This window comes from Podarcis cretensis, assembly GCF_951804945.1.
Source record: "Podarcis cretensis genome assembly, chromosome: 7".
NCBI lineage: Eukaryota > Metazoa > Chordata > Lepidosauria > Squamata > Lacertidae > Podarcis > Podarcis cretensis.
The window spans coordinates 1,779,967-1,796,603 of NC_137176.1; the positions used below are offsets into that span (position 1 = coordinate 1,779,967).

The 16,637-nt window shown below is 46.1% G+C and overlaps 1 protein-coding gene and 1 long non-coding RNA gene across 4 annotated transcripts in view; one reads left to right on the forward strand and one right to left on the reverse strand.

Moving 5' to 3' along the window:
- Positions 1 to 16,637, reverse strand: part of ATPSCKMT (ATP synthase c subunit lysine N-methyltransferase) — a 216,449-nt gene that overhangs the window by 179,423 nt on the left and 20,389 nt on the right. The window lies entirely within an intron of this gene.
- LOC307220061 overlaps positions 1 to 16,637 on the forward strand; it is a 44,268-nt gene that overhangs the window by 11,198 nt on the left and 16,433 nt on the right. Inside the window, exon 1 of one of the 2 annotated variants that reach the window (XR_013840673.1) lies at positions 15,490 to 15,919. The exons of the other annotated variant lie outside the window; for it this stretch is intronic. This is a non-coding gene — a long non-coding RNA (uncharacterized lncRNA). Of the gene's footprint in view, positions 1 to 15,489; positions 15,920 to 16,637 lie in introns of those variants that run through there. 2 annotated transcript variants of the gene reach the window in all.

A 16,637-nucleotide genomic window follows, 5' to 3' on the forward strand; every position in this document is an offset into this window, starting at 1 on the left:
CGATCTGTGTGGTTTATCGACTTCTGGAGCCCCTCCCAGAGGAATCTGAGGATCGACGGTCTGTCTAGAAAGGGCATAAATAGCACCAACTGCAACCGCAACTTGCTGAGGAGCAGATGGGTCGTCCCTGCCCAAACGCCCTCTCCTCCAAAACTACTAATGGCATGCACAGAAATTGCCATCCTATCCACGTCCTATTCCTCTTCTCCAAAGGCGGGTCCCCCCCCCCCCCCGCTAAAGCGCAGGCACAGTCTCGTCAGTTTCGACGCTTGCCCACTGCAGGTCCTCTCCTTCCTTTCCAGAATGTTCCTCTCCGCATCGTTTGCAGCGGGGATCCTGCCATCGTGCATTGTTAGCTGGCTCGTTCAGTTAGAGCTGACGGAAGTGCCCCCGGGCAAAGGCTGGTGCTGACCGTGGCGAAGGCCTCGCCTGTGCCAGGTGGAAAGGTTCGACGAGCGGGCAGTGCTGTTTACTGCGCAGAATAGGAGCCAATTCCTATGAAGACCCAGCCCCCCCCCAATAAAATATTTGAGGGGTCCGCTCCCCCCAGTTGATTGGCATTGCCATTCAAATGGTGTGCGTGTGCATAATTATGTGATCAATTATGCGGGATGGAGCTTACCTGCCCCCGCTAATTTATTCAAGTTGGCACCCCTGCTGTCAATGAAGTCTCACCAGCTTCAAGTGGGCGCTCCTAAGCTTTCTTGGAGGCAAGGTTCTCGTGGTGTCTCCGGGCCTTCCTTCCAAGCAAACTCAACCTTAAAATCTCAGTTTTTCGTAGACAAGCGCTGGCAAGAGGGAGAGATCCAGGTTTATTTGCAGCCACTGGTTGGACCGGACTCAATCCCAGCCGTAGACTACCGAAGGGTTAAAAAGAGCGATCCCGACCCTCCCCCTCCCCCCCCCCCCGCCGGCCAAGTGCTTTGCGCAGAAGTGCCGCGCGCAGCTACGCTCGAGAGGAGGACTATGTCTTTGGGGATGTGCTCCGTCTTGCAAAACTATTTTTCAGGTGGAGTCTGCTGATAGCAGCGTTTGCAGACTCCGAAACGTGATTTTCCGAAAAGCATTTTTCGGCTTGTTCAGGCCCAGTGAGCACGGAGGGGGAGCGAAGATGGGGCTCAGTATTTACAGTAGAAATCAAGCATGAAATTGAATGTTAACCATTTCTTTTAACAAATGCAAATCCAATTGAAGCCGCAGAGGGAGGACCCAGTTAGAGGGGAGCTCTCGCGAGAAAGGAAACATAACGTTGACATTTTGCTCATGAGGTTTGAGAAGCGCCGTCCCCAAGAGTAAGTTAAATGTTAAATGGTAGCTCTGAAAAGTCTATTTAAAACTAAGCATGGGATGATCCAGGTCAAACGAAGCTAATTTAACTCCCTTGGACAGACTTTTAACCTCTTGCTCATTGTGACCATAAGCCAAGTTCTGGAAGTCTATCGAGAAACAGGTAGTTGAGATCAGCAGTCATAAGGAAGTTACTTGCAAATAACCAGTTAACTTCCATGGTTTGCAAAAGAAACGCACACCCACACCCACCCCTAATAAGTGTGCACAGGATCTAAATTTCTTAAAAAGCGGAGCTGCCTCCTTTATAGTCTCCCTTGGGAGAGCGGCCAGCAAGGGTTGGGCTGGGGGCCTGAGTGATGTTTCTAAAAATGTTAGCTCACTTACAGGCTGCCAATATCTCCAGGGCATTTGCTCCCAAAAGCCTCCAGGCCAATCCCTTAGGCAGGGCCTACTCAAGACATTTTGGCAGCTGTGGTGAACCACCAAATGGTGCCTCTCCTCCAGAGAAGAAAGATGGAATGAAGATCACATCGAACAAAGGGAGAATGAAGATAGCTCAGTTGGTTAGAGCACGGTGGCAATAATGCCAAGGTTGCATGTTCAATCCCCTTATGGGACAACTGCATTGCCGGGTGTTAGACTAGAAGATCCTCAGAGTCCCTTCCAGCTTTACAATTCTATGATTCTATGATATTCAGTGGGAACTATTGTCCCTGTGGATCCTGCTGCCTGAGGTGGTTGCCTCACCCTGCCTCATGGTTGGGCCGGCCCTGCCCTTAGTGAGGAATAGCTAACATGGTCCTCCAGAGATTGTCAGACTCCAGCATCCCTTAGCTCCAGTGGCCAGGGTTCAGGATCTTGGGAGCTGCAGTCCAAGCACCTCCGATGGACCACAGAGACAGCTCCTCCACCGTAGGGTGAATTAACACCTGACATGCCCTCCAACATTATTTTTGCACCTGTGTGTTGAAGTTTCTCATGAGTGTACATCTTCCATTAAGCACGTGAGAGAAAAGAGAGCAACTAACAATGGAACCCTAAGTCTGCTTCGACTTCATTCCCAATTGGACTTACTGTGTATAATATTACAGAGTTGGATGGTGGCCCAAATGTTCCATGCTGGAAACAAACGTGTATTCTCACACAAAGCTCAATACCAACATATTTTGTGGTCTATAAATCTTATTGAGCAAACATGTGCACTGCCATCACATAATATGGTTTATAATGAAAATGGGGAAAATAATCCCCAGAATGTCTATTTGCATTGCAGATGTTTGTAATGTAGTGGTTAGAATGCTGGAGACCTGTGAGACCAGAGTTCAAATCCTTACTCGACCATGAAGCTCATGGGGTGACCTTGGGCCAGTCACTGCCTCCCAGCCTAATCTACCTCTCATGCTGGTTGTTGTGGGTGTTCAAAGAGGATGGTGAGAATCATGTATGCCATCTTGAGCTCCATAGAGAAAAGGATGGGATATAAATGTAATGATTAATAAAACAAATGGTTCTTTTCCACTTTCTGTTCAAAAAGAGGATCAACCACAATTCAAATCTCATAGTTGAAAACCATGTTCACCCAGGAGAAGTTAACAGCTCGTTACTATTGTTTTTTCACTCTAATCTGTAATATAAGGCTGGGAAATAGCTAGACGATGTTCTGAAATCATTTTCTCTAATCAGTAACGGGGTGGAAGGAGCCTTTCACAGAATTGTAGAGTTGAAAAGGACTGTGAATGTCATCTAGTCCAACTCCCTGTAATGCAGGGCTGTTTTGTCCAACATGGGGCTTGAACCCCCAACCCTGAGATTAAGAGTCTCATGCTGTCTCCAAGGTAGCCCAATGCTCAGTGAGTACCATTGGTGGAAAGGAGTAACAGCTCCTTTTCCTACAGCTGCAATCCTACCCACACTTTGAAATAAGCTGCATTGAACAAAAAGGGCCTTGTATAGGTTGGAGCTGCATGTTTCTTCTGGTTTGTCTGACACGCTTTTGAGATCTTCTGTTGCAGCTTTGCTTTGGGTACCTCCTTTATCAGAAAGGAAACAGTGCCCCACAACAAAAGAGGATGCTTTTTCAGGCATGGCACCCCAGTTTAGGACCACCCCTTCAACAGCTGCCATGTAATCGCAAGATGGGGTCCGCATCCAGACATTAAAAGTCTACTGGGTTACATAGACCAGTCACTGACTCTCAGCTTAACCTTCTTCACAGGGTTGTGGTGAGGATAAACTGGTGAAGAGATAACCATGCATGCCACCTTAAGCTCCATAGAAGAAAGTGGGGGTATTAGTCTAATAATGCCCACTTAATCCCTCCAGCACCAGTTTTCCTTGATGCAGGCACCTTCTTTTGTTCTAGGCTGGTTTTGATTGGCTGTGGTTATTGTTTTATTATTGATTTACAGCTATCAAGGAGGCTGTAGTTAATTGTTTTATTATTGATTTTTATTATGATTATTGATTGCATACCACCTTGCTATCTCCCAAACAATGAAGGATGGTATACAACTGTTTTAGGATCTCCTGATGAAATTACAACAAATGGGAGATATTCTGGCATCTGGAATAAGAAGATCCCTTTCATGTTTAAATGAATAAGGAATTTTAAGTATCTCGTAGGGTATGAATATTCTGGAAATAGTAATACTACACAGGAAAAGGGGGTGGGGAATCGCCTAGATGAAGAAGTTCTTCTATGGTGTCTTTCTCCTCATTAGGTTCTTCCTGATTTTTCTTCACTGCCCTCCGGAGAGCAACAATTCTCTTGCCATCCCAAGCCTGTTAACTGGCGACAGTGAATCACAGTCCACTTTAATTCAATTTGCTTGTCAAATTAGATTGAGCCACAGTGTTAATCTTTTAGATTTACTTCTACAGGTTGGATTTTATCTCCCTGTTCTCACAACTAGGAGATTGGGGGTGGGAGGGTGTTGGCAACCCCCGCCAGGGCTATACCACTTCAGACTGCAGGTGAGGCACTTGTGTTGGAAAGCGACTCCCTGTAGGTAGAAAATAAGCATGTCAGGGAGACTTCTGACCAGATATACTAGCGATGCATCTGCCAGGGAAGGAGACATTCCATCATGTAAGGTTCGACGTTGAGGTTGACTGCCTCATCTGTAGTTGCTTTGCAGGATGAGGCTTTTCATAATCTTGTGGACCTTAAGCTCTGTGTTGGCAGTGGGGACCACATGGCTGAAGGACATCAGTTGACTGTCAGTGGACTGGCAAACTGTTACAGACCTGCCCTTTATTCCACACACGTCTCCAGCTACTAAGCCTTGGAGAGCCCTATCAAAGAGGGCTGACATAGCTGACATAGCCATTAAGGTATTGCCTTAATATAGTTTTAAAGCACGGGTGTTAAACACAAGGCCTGCAGGCTGAATCCGGCCCGCCAGACCTCGTCATGTGGCCCGTGTAGCCGCCGCCGGCCGCCAGCCTTCACCTTTTATTCTTGTTTTTTTTTTTACACAAGAAAGTCGCCTCTTCAGCGCATGCGCGGCAGCCTACAAGCCAGAGAACGTCCGCCCTCTAGCGGCGCCGCGGCCCCCGATGAATTTGAGTTTGACACCCCTGTTTTAAAGGAAGACTGCTCTACACGCATAATGTTGCCCCAGGAAGAGGCATTTAGGAGGTGATTTCTCTCTTCCTGCGATGTAATTAATCGGTTTTATGCCCACTCCGAGTTGTGTGAATCAGTCTTCCACGCGGATTAGAATGCACTCAGACGAAGGTGTTGGAAGGCCGGGGGAAGGAAGGCCGTCCTTTATTCCTCCTTTAACCCTCGGAGCAGAAGAGGGGTGGCTTTGCTGGCTCTTCCAACGGGGGCTCATCAGATGCCCCCCATGAGCGGGCAAGCCTGCCATTTGCCTCCGTATGGCTCTGCCTCTGCCTGTGGCAGGATCCCTCTACTCACCACTGTGACTTGTAACTGACCATAAACCTATCCTCCAAATTCCCTTTTTGAAAACCAGCCCCGCAATTCAATGACGAGCCAAGGCCGCGCGGGTAAAGGCCCAGGTGTGCAGAGGTCAATGAATCCGCATTCTGCAGCGCTCGCGCTGTGCAACCCAGTAACCACGCTTTGGCTCCATCTGTCTTCGTGACCTGCGCTGGGAAAGGGCGAGGAAGTGCCAAAGCCCTCCTCCCGGCCTGCTGTTTCCCGATCCAGGCATCTCTTATGGAAGCTTGGGCTCTCCTTTGACACGGGCCTGGGAGGGATTCAGACAGATCCGAGTCCACAGCGCTCAAAGTTCACAACGAAACCTAACATCTCGGCTGAATTGAGAACGGTTTAATGACGTCTAGATTTCCGCACCATTTTGTTATCAGAGTTCTATGGTGTTTTAATCGCAATGCCTTTTGGGGCGCAAGTCAACACTTTCCACGTCCTGTCACCCTAACTTGGGAGCGACCTGCGTGGAATCCGGCGAGATTTGCTTGAAGAGACACGCATAGGATCGGGCTGCGCGTCTCAGCGGATTTCGGTGGGAGGCACGGAGACGCTTGTTTCTCTCTTCCACTGAACGCCTCGGCAATTGAGAATGCTCAGCCATGGCTGGATCGTACCCTTCATTTCTCAGCCAGAAGAGTCGTTTGCTTTAAATGATTGCTTCCATCCTAGCGGAGATCGTTGGAGATACTGGGCAAGAAGTCCATCGGAAAGAAGCTCTGTCTCCCCGGAGAAGCAGCCGCTATTAATTCTCCTTTCCTTATCGCTCTTCCTCCTACAGCGGAACCGTTTTCTTTCTCACAATCCCAACTTCCTCGTTTTCCGTTTGAATCAACTTTCGCGTCTTCCCGGGAAGTTCTGTGTTGACATTTCTTGCCCCCTCCTCCCCCCGCAGCCTCCCTCGCGGTCCCCGCCGTGAAATTAGTGGAAAGGAGAAGTTTTTATCAGCCAGAAGAAGTAATAAGTAGCCTGCAAAACAGAGATCTCCCGGTTTCTTGCCCCCCGTCGCCTCTGGTATCTGGTGGCAGGAGAAGGAGGCGAAAGCGGCGCTTGGCCTCGCTGGAAACGGCGCGGCATTTAAAGGAGAGGCGTCTCGGGAAATTGACATTCTTGTCCGCATCCTTTGTCTGATTTCAAAGCAAACAAGAGGCGATTCGGATCCAGCCGAGGCTTCGGGACGCACGCATTTCCCTATCATGTCTCGGCTTTGTTTCGAACCGCGGGGCGTTAATCCCATAAACGCGATTTAATTACCGGGAGGCTAATTGCTAGGCGCAATTGTTTAGCTCATTAGTAACTGACTTGACATCCGCGAACGTGCTCCACCAAGGATGACACGAGCGAAAACTTAAGCACGGGCTTAAATAGTTTTCACGCAGACACTTCGATCCCTGATTTTTTTTTTTAGAAAAAGCAAAGAAAGACAATACCTGTTTAAAGCTGCAATCCTATGCAGACTTCTTTGGGGCGCGGGAGGGGGAGCCCCACTGAATCCAAGGGGACGTGCATCCTAGTAAATATGTCTAGGGGTGTGCCTTTAGTGTAGCAGGTTTATGGTCTACTCTAGGGGTGGTGTGATTTCAGTCTTGCCAGGTTTACTTTATTTAATTTTAAAATGGAAACCTCCTTGTCTACCCAGGTGCTTAAATTTTACAAAGCAAAAGCAATTAAGGCCTCCCTAATCTGTGCTAAAGTGTTCCTTAGTGTGTTTTCTTGCTTAAGGTGCAGGAAGACCTGAGAGGACAGTGCTCTTTGCAATAAATCTTACCTGGTTGTAGATGGTCTGCTGGAGATGGTCTTTTTTCCATGCCTTCTGTGCCTTTTGTCCATGTCTGAAGTTTGTTATGGTAAAATACAGTCTCTGAATTCCCCTTAAGATGCACCAGGCTAGCAAGAAACTGCTCGAGTCCTTTATTTTGAAATAAGCTACGCCTAGGATAGCTGCTTCAGGAGTTTCACTATGGCAAACCATCAGAGTTTAAAAAATAAAAATGGAATATAAAAGTGCTTTCCATTATCAAGTGAGCTACAGCACCCCAATCATTTTCAAATAGGCCACCAGGATCAGCACTGCCTTCATGCCCCTCCCTTTCTATGCAGTCCCTTTGCATCTCTTTTTAGTGTGAGACTTGATTTGCCCAGAGACCAGGGCACAGGGGGCTATACATGGTCAATGGAATCAGGCTGCATGGTTGAATTCAAGCAGCGAGATCCCTTTTCAGGCAGCATCACATGGTTATAGTGCTTCTCCAGAGAGGTTTTGTGGAATGCAGGCTGGGGAGAAAGGTTCAGCTTAGGCCTAGTTCTTACTGTGGTTTTGCTGGGTCATCACTTCATACTATAGGTAGAAGGGGTTGTGGGTGGTGCTGTGGTCTAAACCACAGAGCCTAGGGCTTGCGGATCAGAAGGTCAGCAGTTCAAATCCCCACGATGGAGTGAGCTCCCGTTGCTCTGTCCCAGCTTCTGCCAACCTAGCAGTTCAAAAGCACACCAGTACAAGTAGATAAATAGGTACTGCTGTGACAGGAAGGTAAACAGCGTTTCCATGCACTCTGGTTTCCGTCATGATGTCCCGTTGCACCAGAAGCAGTTTAGTCCTGCTGGCCACATGACCCAAAAAGCTTTCTGTGGACAAACGGTGTTTCCCTCAGCCTGAAAGCGAGATGAGCGTCGCAACTCTATAGTGGCCTTTGACTGGACTTAACCACCCAGGGGTCCTTTACCTTTACTTTTTTTTTACTACAGGTAGGTCTCACACAAATAAATACTCCTCCATAAAAACCCCCAGCTCTGTTTAGAGAACTAGCAAGTAAGCCAAAGCCCATTCATGGAGTGCTAATTTTTATGTGCAGGGGTGTGTGTGTGTGTGTATCAGTAGCCTGAAGTAGATTCCCAGAAATGGGAAAGTAGTTACACCCTAGGCATGGGTTTACCAGGTAAGCCAGACCTTGTACTTCCTCTTTCCCCTCCCATGGTGGTCCCCACCTCAAAGCTTTAAAGCATGCAAATTCTCACTTCATTCTACAATCCCGAGAGGTTCAGCTGACGCCTTCATTGTATACCTTTAGGCACCAGGTAAAAATGTTCCACTTCAGCCAGGCCTTGGGCTGATTAACATCTTATACCCTTTAAATGTGTTTGTAGGATGGTTTTTTGGGGGGTGTTATTGTTTTGTTCTTGTTCTTACTATATATTTTATGTTTTTATCTTGTATATTTATGCCGTGAACTGCCCTGAGATCTATGGATGAAGGGCTGGATACAAATTTCAACAACAACAACGATAAAGGTCATAGATTATTTATTTAGCTGAAAGTTGTGTAACAAAGGTGCCAGGCAACACTGGCGTACGAAGGGGCAGCGACCTGCACTGGGAACCATTTGGGGAAAGGTGCCACCATGACTGCCCCCACAGGCGACACGCCCCGCCCCCGGGTTGCGCGCCAGCCACGCCTATGCCTGTTCTCGGTTCTGGGGGCTGCAGCATGTTGCTCCGAGACTGCCAGGCAAGCCTCTCTGGGGAGAGCATACCACAAACAGGGAGCCAATGCAGCAAAGGTCCTAATCTCCTCTTGCCACCCGCTGGGCCTTTCATGGAGGAAGTGATCTTTGATGTATTGTCATCCGGAGCCATTTAAACTCTGCTCCCCCCCCCGCGCCGTGGTATTGTTTTTGTTTGTTACTATGGGATGTATTGAGGGACGCGGGTGGCGCTGTGGGTTAAACCACAGAGCCTAGGACTTGCCAATTGGAAGGTTGGCGGTTTGAATCCCCGCGATGGGGTGAGCTCTGTCCTTGCTCCTGCCAACCTAGCAGTTCGAAAGCACGTCAAAGTGCAAGTAGATAAACAGGTACTGCTCCATCGGGAAGGTAAATGGTGTTTCCGTGCGCTGCTCTGCTTCGCCAGAAGCGGCTTAGTCATGCTGGCCACATGACCCGGAAGCTGTACGCTGGCTCCCTCGGCCAGTAAAGCGAGATGAGCGCCACAACCCCAGAGTCGGTCACGACTGGACCTAATGGTCAGGGGTTTCTTTACCTTTATGGTATGTATTGTGTTTTTATATTGTTAAATAAATAAATTGATTTCAGTCATGTCAGAGAGGGGCTGTTCCACAGAGGTGAGTTGCCTGGGGTCCATGGCTTCCCTGGCAAGTCTTGTGGTATGGAGCAACAACATGATGTTTAGCAGTGCTATGAGAGCAGCAACCGAAGTTGTAATATCTGGGCAGTGTTTGCAGAAGGCTACCAAGTGGAGTTTTCCATTTTAAATAAGAGAGATGTTACAGGACCTCTTGGGAGCCTTGCTACCTCTGAAAGGAAGCTTTGCTCCTCTGTTACGAGTGTGAAGGACAGGCACTCTGTACTTGCTCCAAGGTACTACTCTGTATTATATAATATTATGATGACATGTTTCCTCAAGACGCATGGCCAGAGAGGGGGAAAGAGTGGCGTTCAATGCTTGTGGTTAAAGAAGGAAGGGAACTTCAAGGCCTGCAGCCCTGGCAAGTTATCAATCAATCAATCAATCAATCAATCAATCAATCAATCAATTACATTTATATTCTGCCCTTCATCTGATGATCACAGGGAAGTTCACATATTTGCCACCCTGTTACACTATTGAGGGGATGCCGCAGTGCATAGCCCTACATTTGTATCGGCACATTCCTCCCCCATTTTAAAACAAGGTGCTGATTGGGGTATCTTCCTGGTTTGAATTATATGCCCAGCAAGCCGGTGTTATTTCATCTCTTTGAGAAGGGGGTATCGGCCATTTGACTTTGGAACCTGCTGCTTAATCCAAAGTGTCCCATTTTCGCCTGACCTTCTTGTCAGCACGTGCCCTTGCAGACTTGGGCTGTGCTTGTGGAGGCATAAATCCTGCTCAGTGGCTCAGTTCATCTGTGTGCTTATTTATTTACTTCTTTGCTTGTTTGTTTTAAAGGTGGGATGCAAATACTGAAAAACCAACAAGCAGGGTTAGCATTTGTTATAGCTTCACTAACAAATTGCCCTCTTCTCATTTAAGAGTAAGACCTTACATTGTAAAACTCATTTGAAACCAGTGTAACTGTCACAGACACCTTTTCAAGAATAGTGAAAATTGTGGTTTTTCTGAAGGTGCTGAAAATTCTTGGTAGAAATTCAAGCTCTTATGACACAGATTTTGGTCTGAGACCAGCTGGCTCCCACCTAAGCCCTAGGAACTGCAATTTTGTGGAAAACAGTTTATTTTTTTAGCTAAGGCATTTATAGACCACTTAGCATTTCTAAGTGGAGTACATAAAAATAAACCATACAGAGAATAAAACAATGATTATTTTTTTTCATAAAACTAAAGAGGAACCCAAATACTGTCTGAAAATGCCTGCTGAAATATTTGCCATGTGCCTGAAGTTCAGCAAAGAGGGGGCCTGTCTAATCTCAGGCCCGCATGGCATGCCTCTGACGCATGGCAGACCACCAACAGAGATTCCCCTAAAAATCTTACGAGATCGGGCAGGGATGTAAGGGATCAGGCAGTCCAAGGTTTTGATTGTTACAGATCCCACACCCCAATACTGAATCACAAGACTTCCGGACTGGGATCACAATACAATTAAATAAACTGGGAAAGTGTTAAAAAATGTATACTGAGGGCTCACCCACACTTCTATATAATAATAATAATAATAATAATAATAATAATAATAATAATAATAATTTGTTTGTTTGTTTGTTTGGTTATTTCATGATTTCCAGGCACAGGTATTTCTTTTGTTTTTCTTTTGTCCTGCCACTTTCCCCAGGAAAAGCCTGCTGTTTACTGCTGAATTGGAACAAATGACCATCAGGTTTTTGAGGATTGACGTATGTTCTGTTTCAGCAGTAAGGAGTGGGTTTTCCTGGGGAAAGTGGTGGGACAAAAGAAAACTTATTGAACCTGTGCCTAGAAATTATGGAACGAACCAGGAGAAAGTGTGGCCGAGCCCTGCGCGAAGAAGGCATTATGGGCTGCAGTCATCCAGGGCTTTCCCACTGTTGGCTACAGAACAACTTGCCCCTCCTGCAACTTACAGTTTATAGCTGAGGACAGGATTGAGCTGTATCTCTGGGCTGCAATCCCAGCTGCTGTATCTTGATTCTCCCACCCATGTCTTGGACGTGTGGCTCCAGATATTGCAAACACAGCCTGAGTTAACAGCAGATAAGATGCATTTGATTCTGCTTTGGTAGCTGGGTTGACAGAGGAAGAGGATCGCATCCACTCAGCTGAATTGGGCAAACAAGCAAAACCACGAGAGTGTAATCTTCTCTGTTGCAAGTAAATGGTAAAAGAAACTACAACTCATTGATTGACATTCTGCAGAGTCAGGCCCTTAAACCACCATGACCCTAGAGATGGTGCAGTTCAAAAATCTCCAGCCTCGTCATTAACTACCTATTTAGCACTTGCCCGTATTTGGTAGCTGACATGCAATAGCACCAAGCATCTAACTACATTCCATACCTGATATGATATGTAGTATTTTGACCAGATCTAATAGTTAATATACACTAGTTGTATGTAACTGGCAGCATTTGAAATCTGACATGCAAGCATTTGGGGTTTGTCAGGACTTAACTGGGAGCAGCCAAAATCAAACAAACAAAGGGATGCAATCAAGTCTAAAGCGTTCCAGTTTGATTTTTTGGGAATAATATTTCACATTGAAAGCTTCTCAGCTTTGAATTACTGCCAAAAAAGAACCTAAACAAAAAAACCCAAACCCTTGTTATAGCACTTTGGACAAGTGATAATGCCACATTTCCAAAAGTTAAATTGCAGCGCTGGATTAGGCTTTTTATTTTTAGGGTGTCAACTCTGAAATCACAAAACTGAAGGCTTGATCATAACAGTAGGATCATAATTGCACAGTAGTGATACACATGATCATGTGAAGAAATAACCACAAAAGAGGATGTAGAATGGAAGGAGAATATTGTGTTTATTGCCTTTGAGGCTTTGGATTGGAATGGGAATATTTCTCAAATGGTACAAACCCGTCAGTCTGATTTGTGAAGCTGCAAAACTCCTTCCATTCCAGAACTAATTATCTTTCCCTCCCTTGCCCCAATTTATGTAACCTTTCAATACAACAATTTAAAGACAGGTTTGAACCCTTAAATGAATTCTATAAATAGTTCAAATAAATAAAGGAATGAATTTAATCAGGTCTGCACTACAATAAAGGCATGGTGATTTTCAGTCACTGTCATTTAGGCAGGATGCATAAGATTTTAAGAAACATCTAAAATGGGCCAGCTCTTGAAAACGGGTTTAAAAATTTCATCCGATCCATAATGTGGCAGGTGGCTGCTTGGGGGGCAGGTATTGAAGGAGAGTCTCTAGGTAACCTTTATTTTATGTAGAGAATCTAAAAGTGCAGGGTTTGACCTTTGAAGCTGCGATTCTATGCCCATTTACTCGTAGAGCCATATCCACCGTTTATACAGAATAAGGTAGTTGAATTCTGGAGTATTCCACTTCAGACCACAGATACAGAGCTGAACTTTTAAAAATGAAACCTTGCTGCATGTAGAAAATTAGGAGGCAGGGCTTAGTCTAGGTGTCTCCTTGGTGTGCTGGTCAAGGCAAGAGGCATTTTACAGAGGGAAGAAGCATTCAGAAATGTGACCTTCACTTGCAGACTGAGATGGTGTAGTTCAAAATTCTCCAGCCTCAGCTTCTCATCATTAAATTTATAAACAGGTCTGCCTTCTAAATAGACATGAATAGAACAATGAGCAAAGTCTGACACTTTTCAATTCACCTGATATCAGGGGAAGACGAGAAGTACATCCCCCATGTAAGTCTCTCAGTAAAAAAACAATAGAAAGTAAAAATGTTTGCCTGAGTTTCAGATCATGTGAGGCAGGCTTTTGACATGCTTATCCCTTGTTGGAAAAGGAACTTTATATGCAAACTGGTTTTGCCTGCGTAGTTCACCCCAAATCCCCACCCAGATGCTCCGGCTGCACTCATATTTCCCCAAGCAGAAAACCAGCAGTCATTTGCCTAGCTGTGGATTCTGCCCACTTCTCCACCAGCACAAGTGCCAATTGTCTGACAAGGCTCCATGTTGCCCTGGGCTCCCTTGGGAGGAAGGGTGGGAGATGAATTTCATGAATGAATAAATGCATGTGTGCATCCCAGGCTGTGGAGGGCACACACAATTGGGCCAGCACAACTTCATCTGGATTTATTTTGGCAGAAGCTTTTGTGGACTAGAGCCCACCTCACCAGATGCTGAGCTGTAGCCCATGAAAGCTTCTTCCTTAATACACCTGAGACTCCTTGTGTATGTTGCTTCACAAGATAACCAGATTACTCTGTCGGGGTTTTGCCCACTGAGTCCATTGTCAGGGCAGTAGGTCTTCCAGCAGAAGCATCATGGCTTGAAATGCCTTCTATTAGCTGCACGCCAGCTGCAATCATATCTGGATGGAGATAGCTTGGCCATAGTCACCCATGCTCTGGCAATCCCTTGCTGAGACTATTGCAATGTGTTTTATGTTGGGCTGCCTTTCAAAGCAGTCTGAAAACCACAAGTTGGTTCAAAACGGAGCCACAAAGTTTGCAGACTGAGACCTCGTATTATAATACGCCACTGATTTATCAGCTGTGCTGGCTCCCAATCTGTTTTCAGGCTCAGTTTAAAGTGCTGTTGTTTCAATCTTGAAGCCCCTTTCCATTTTAGGATTAGGTTACTTGAAAGGGTGCCTTCTCCCACATATGCTTACCCATACTTTCTCTTCAGAAGCCCTGATCTGTCTGCCCCACAGTGGCAGGAAGACACTAGGGAGAGGCCCTCTCCGTGGTGCCATCCTGGCCATTGCATAGCCCCCTCCCCCATGAGGCTCTCCTCCATGGACTTTTCAGAAAATACCTTATTCACCCAGCACTTTTACACAACTTCTTTCTCAGAGTTTCCACTGGGTTCCCGTGACATGTCCTGCCAATGGAAGCCCTGCCCAAGGACTTCTGCTAGTGCAATGGAGCTCTCCCCTCTCCTTCTCCATGTCCCACCCAAATTGGCTCACGGGGTCAGGAGAAACCCACAAAAAGCGCACAGGGAGGAGAGGGGAAATCTTTACACTTGGCAAGCTGAAATGCTTGTGCAGACCAAACATGCCACCCATTGTGTTTTATTCTATAATCCAAGCTGCTGGCTTCTTTTATTTACCCCTTCACTAGAAATGGAAGTTCTTATGCTGCATTTTATTGTCTTTGTATTTTTAACTGTTGTATTTTTGTACTTGAGTGTCGCCTCTCATTCCAGTCCAGAGAGCATATGTTGATGGACAAATTAAGGGTGGTCTTTTATTAACCTGCTCCCTCAGAGCAAAGATTTCTAGCTGTGCAAAGGGACCTTCCCTTGTCTCTCTCCCCCCCCCAAACCTGCACATGCACCCCAAACCACCAGTTCTTCTTCAGCGGGTTGGGGGAACAACCAGAACAGATTTAGGGGCTGCACAGCAGGAGGAGAAGGGAAGAACATTTAGCTGTGCAAGCAGAAATCCTTGAGCTGATAGAATGATTGCCTTAGCACTATGTTGGATTCCACCCTCAGTAGGAAACAGGACAATCCAAGCCCTGGCCTTGCAGTGGTGGGGCATGGCGGACTGGTGGAGAAATTACTATGCCTGCAGCCCCATCATTCATGTCGGCCCGGTCAGAAGGTAAGTGGGCAGGCAAACAGCTGGCCCATCCTGGAGTTGGTGCATCAATAGGACCCAAATGAAGACTGATGTTGCCAAGTGATGGCAGTGAGGCTGGCTCAGTCATTCCCAACCATGTCCCACTTCCGAGATTTTTGTAGTTGCACCCACACATTCAGCAGGTGGAATGAGAAACTGCAAGCCCAAGAAGTGATGATGGCTGATGGAAGTTTGCAGGGAGCCAATCCACACACCCCAGACTGACACAAAGTGGGTTTGCAGACTAAAGAAGCAAATAAGAAAGATGGAAGGAGTTTCACAAATGCTCAAGTACTGGGTGATGCATGTAGTGTTCTAGTTTTAAAGCCCAGTGTAGGAGGAATCTGAAACCACTGAAAATAAAGATCTCAGGCCCATTAGAATTAAATGGAAAGATTTGCAGACTTCAAACTATGTGGGGGCAACTTTTGGCTTGTGGAGCTTAATAAATGGCACAACTCTATTTTATATTATTTATTTTATTGAAATATTTATAATCTCCTGTGTGAGTTTGTGTCTCCTAATATTTTTAGGTGCACGAGTGTGGAGCTTTGGCTACATGCATAAGTGAGACACCTTTGCATCTTAACACAAATGTAACAATTCCTACCTCTTTACTGAAAGGTCTCTCTCTCTCTTTTAACATGCTTTAACCACTCTGATTGTACTACGCCTGATTCATTCATCCCAGCAGTGATGTAGTATTGTTATACAGTATTGCCAGAGTACATTGCAATACTGGAGCCACCAGCTGCACATGTCTTTCTGAAATGCTGTCCTGCTGAGAGGGAAGATGGTGTGTGAGTGGGAAGGACCAAGATGACTGACTCCACTTTGAGGCTTCATATCTAGATGCAGACCTCAGTGCTGTGGAACTGTGCACCAGAGGAACCCGCTTTCCCTCAGCCGTAAGAAGGGGCGTGTTAAAAACACACTCTAGAGTGTTAACTAGGTAATTAATTCACGTTCAATTATTTTCATACACACTCTAAGGGGCAAATAATGATATAGTTCACAAATGCTTATACACCTCCTGATGTATCTTTTAGCCATTGCATGCTTGCTGCCTTGCAGCTTAACTCACCCCTTTCTGGTCGATCTGTGAATGCTCTTTTACGCAACAACTACTACCAAACAAGAACATAAAAGTGAGAACTGATTATAAGTGTTTCCTGTTCCCAATGCCCAATGGATCTTCAAAAGTGGCCAAGACATTTAGGAGCCTGAACACAATGGACCTATGGTGTTTCCCCATCCTCTGAAAACACTGTGAGTGCGTAGGTAACAGAGGACAGAATCCAGCAGAATGGAATCACAGAATTGTAGAGCTGGAAGGGACCCTGGAGGGTCATCTAGTCCAACCCCCGGCAATGCAGGAATCTCAACTAAAGCATCCAGGACAGATGGCCATCCAATTTCTGTTTAAAAGTCATTCCACTGTCGAACAGCTCTTACTGTCATAAAGTTATTCCTGTTGTTTAGTTGGAACATACCCAACTCGCTCATCCGTTCCTCATAAGGCTTGGTTTCCAGACCCTTGATCGTCTTAGTTGCCCTCCTCTGTACACGCTCCAGCTTGTCAATGTCCTTCTTAAATTGTGTACCCAGAACTGGACACAGTATTCCAGGTGTGGTTTGATCAAGGCAGAATAGAGTGGTACTATTACTTC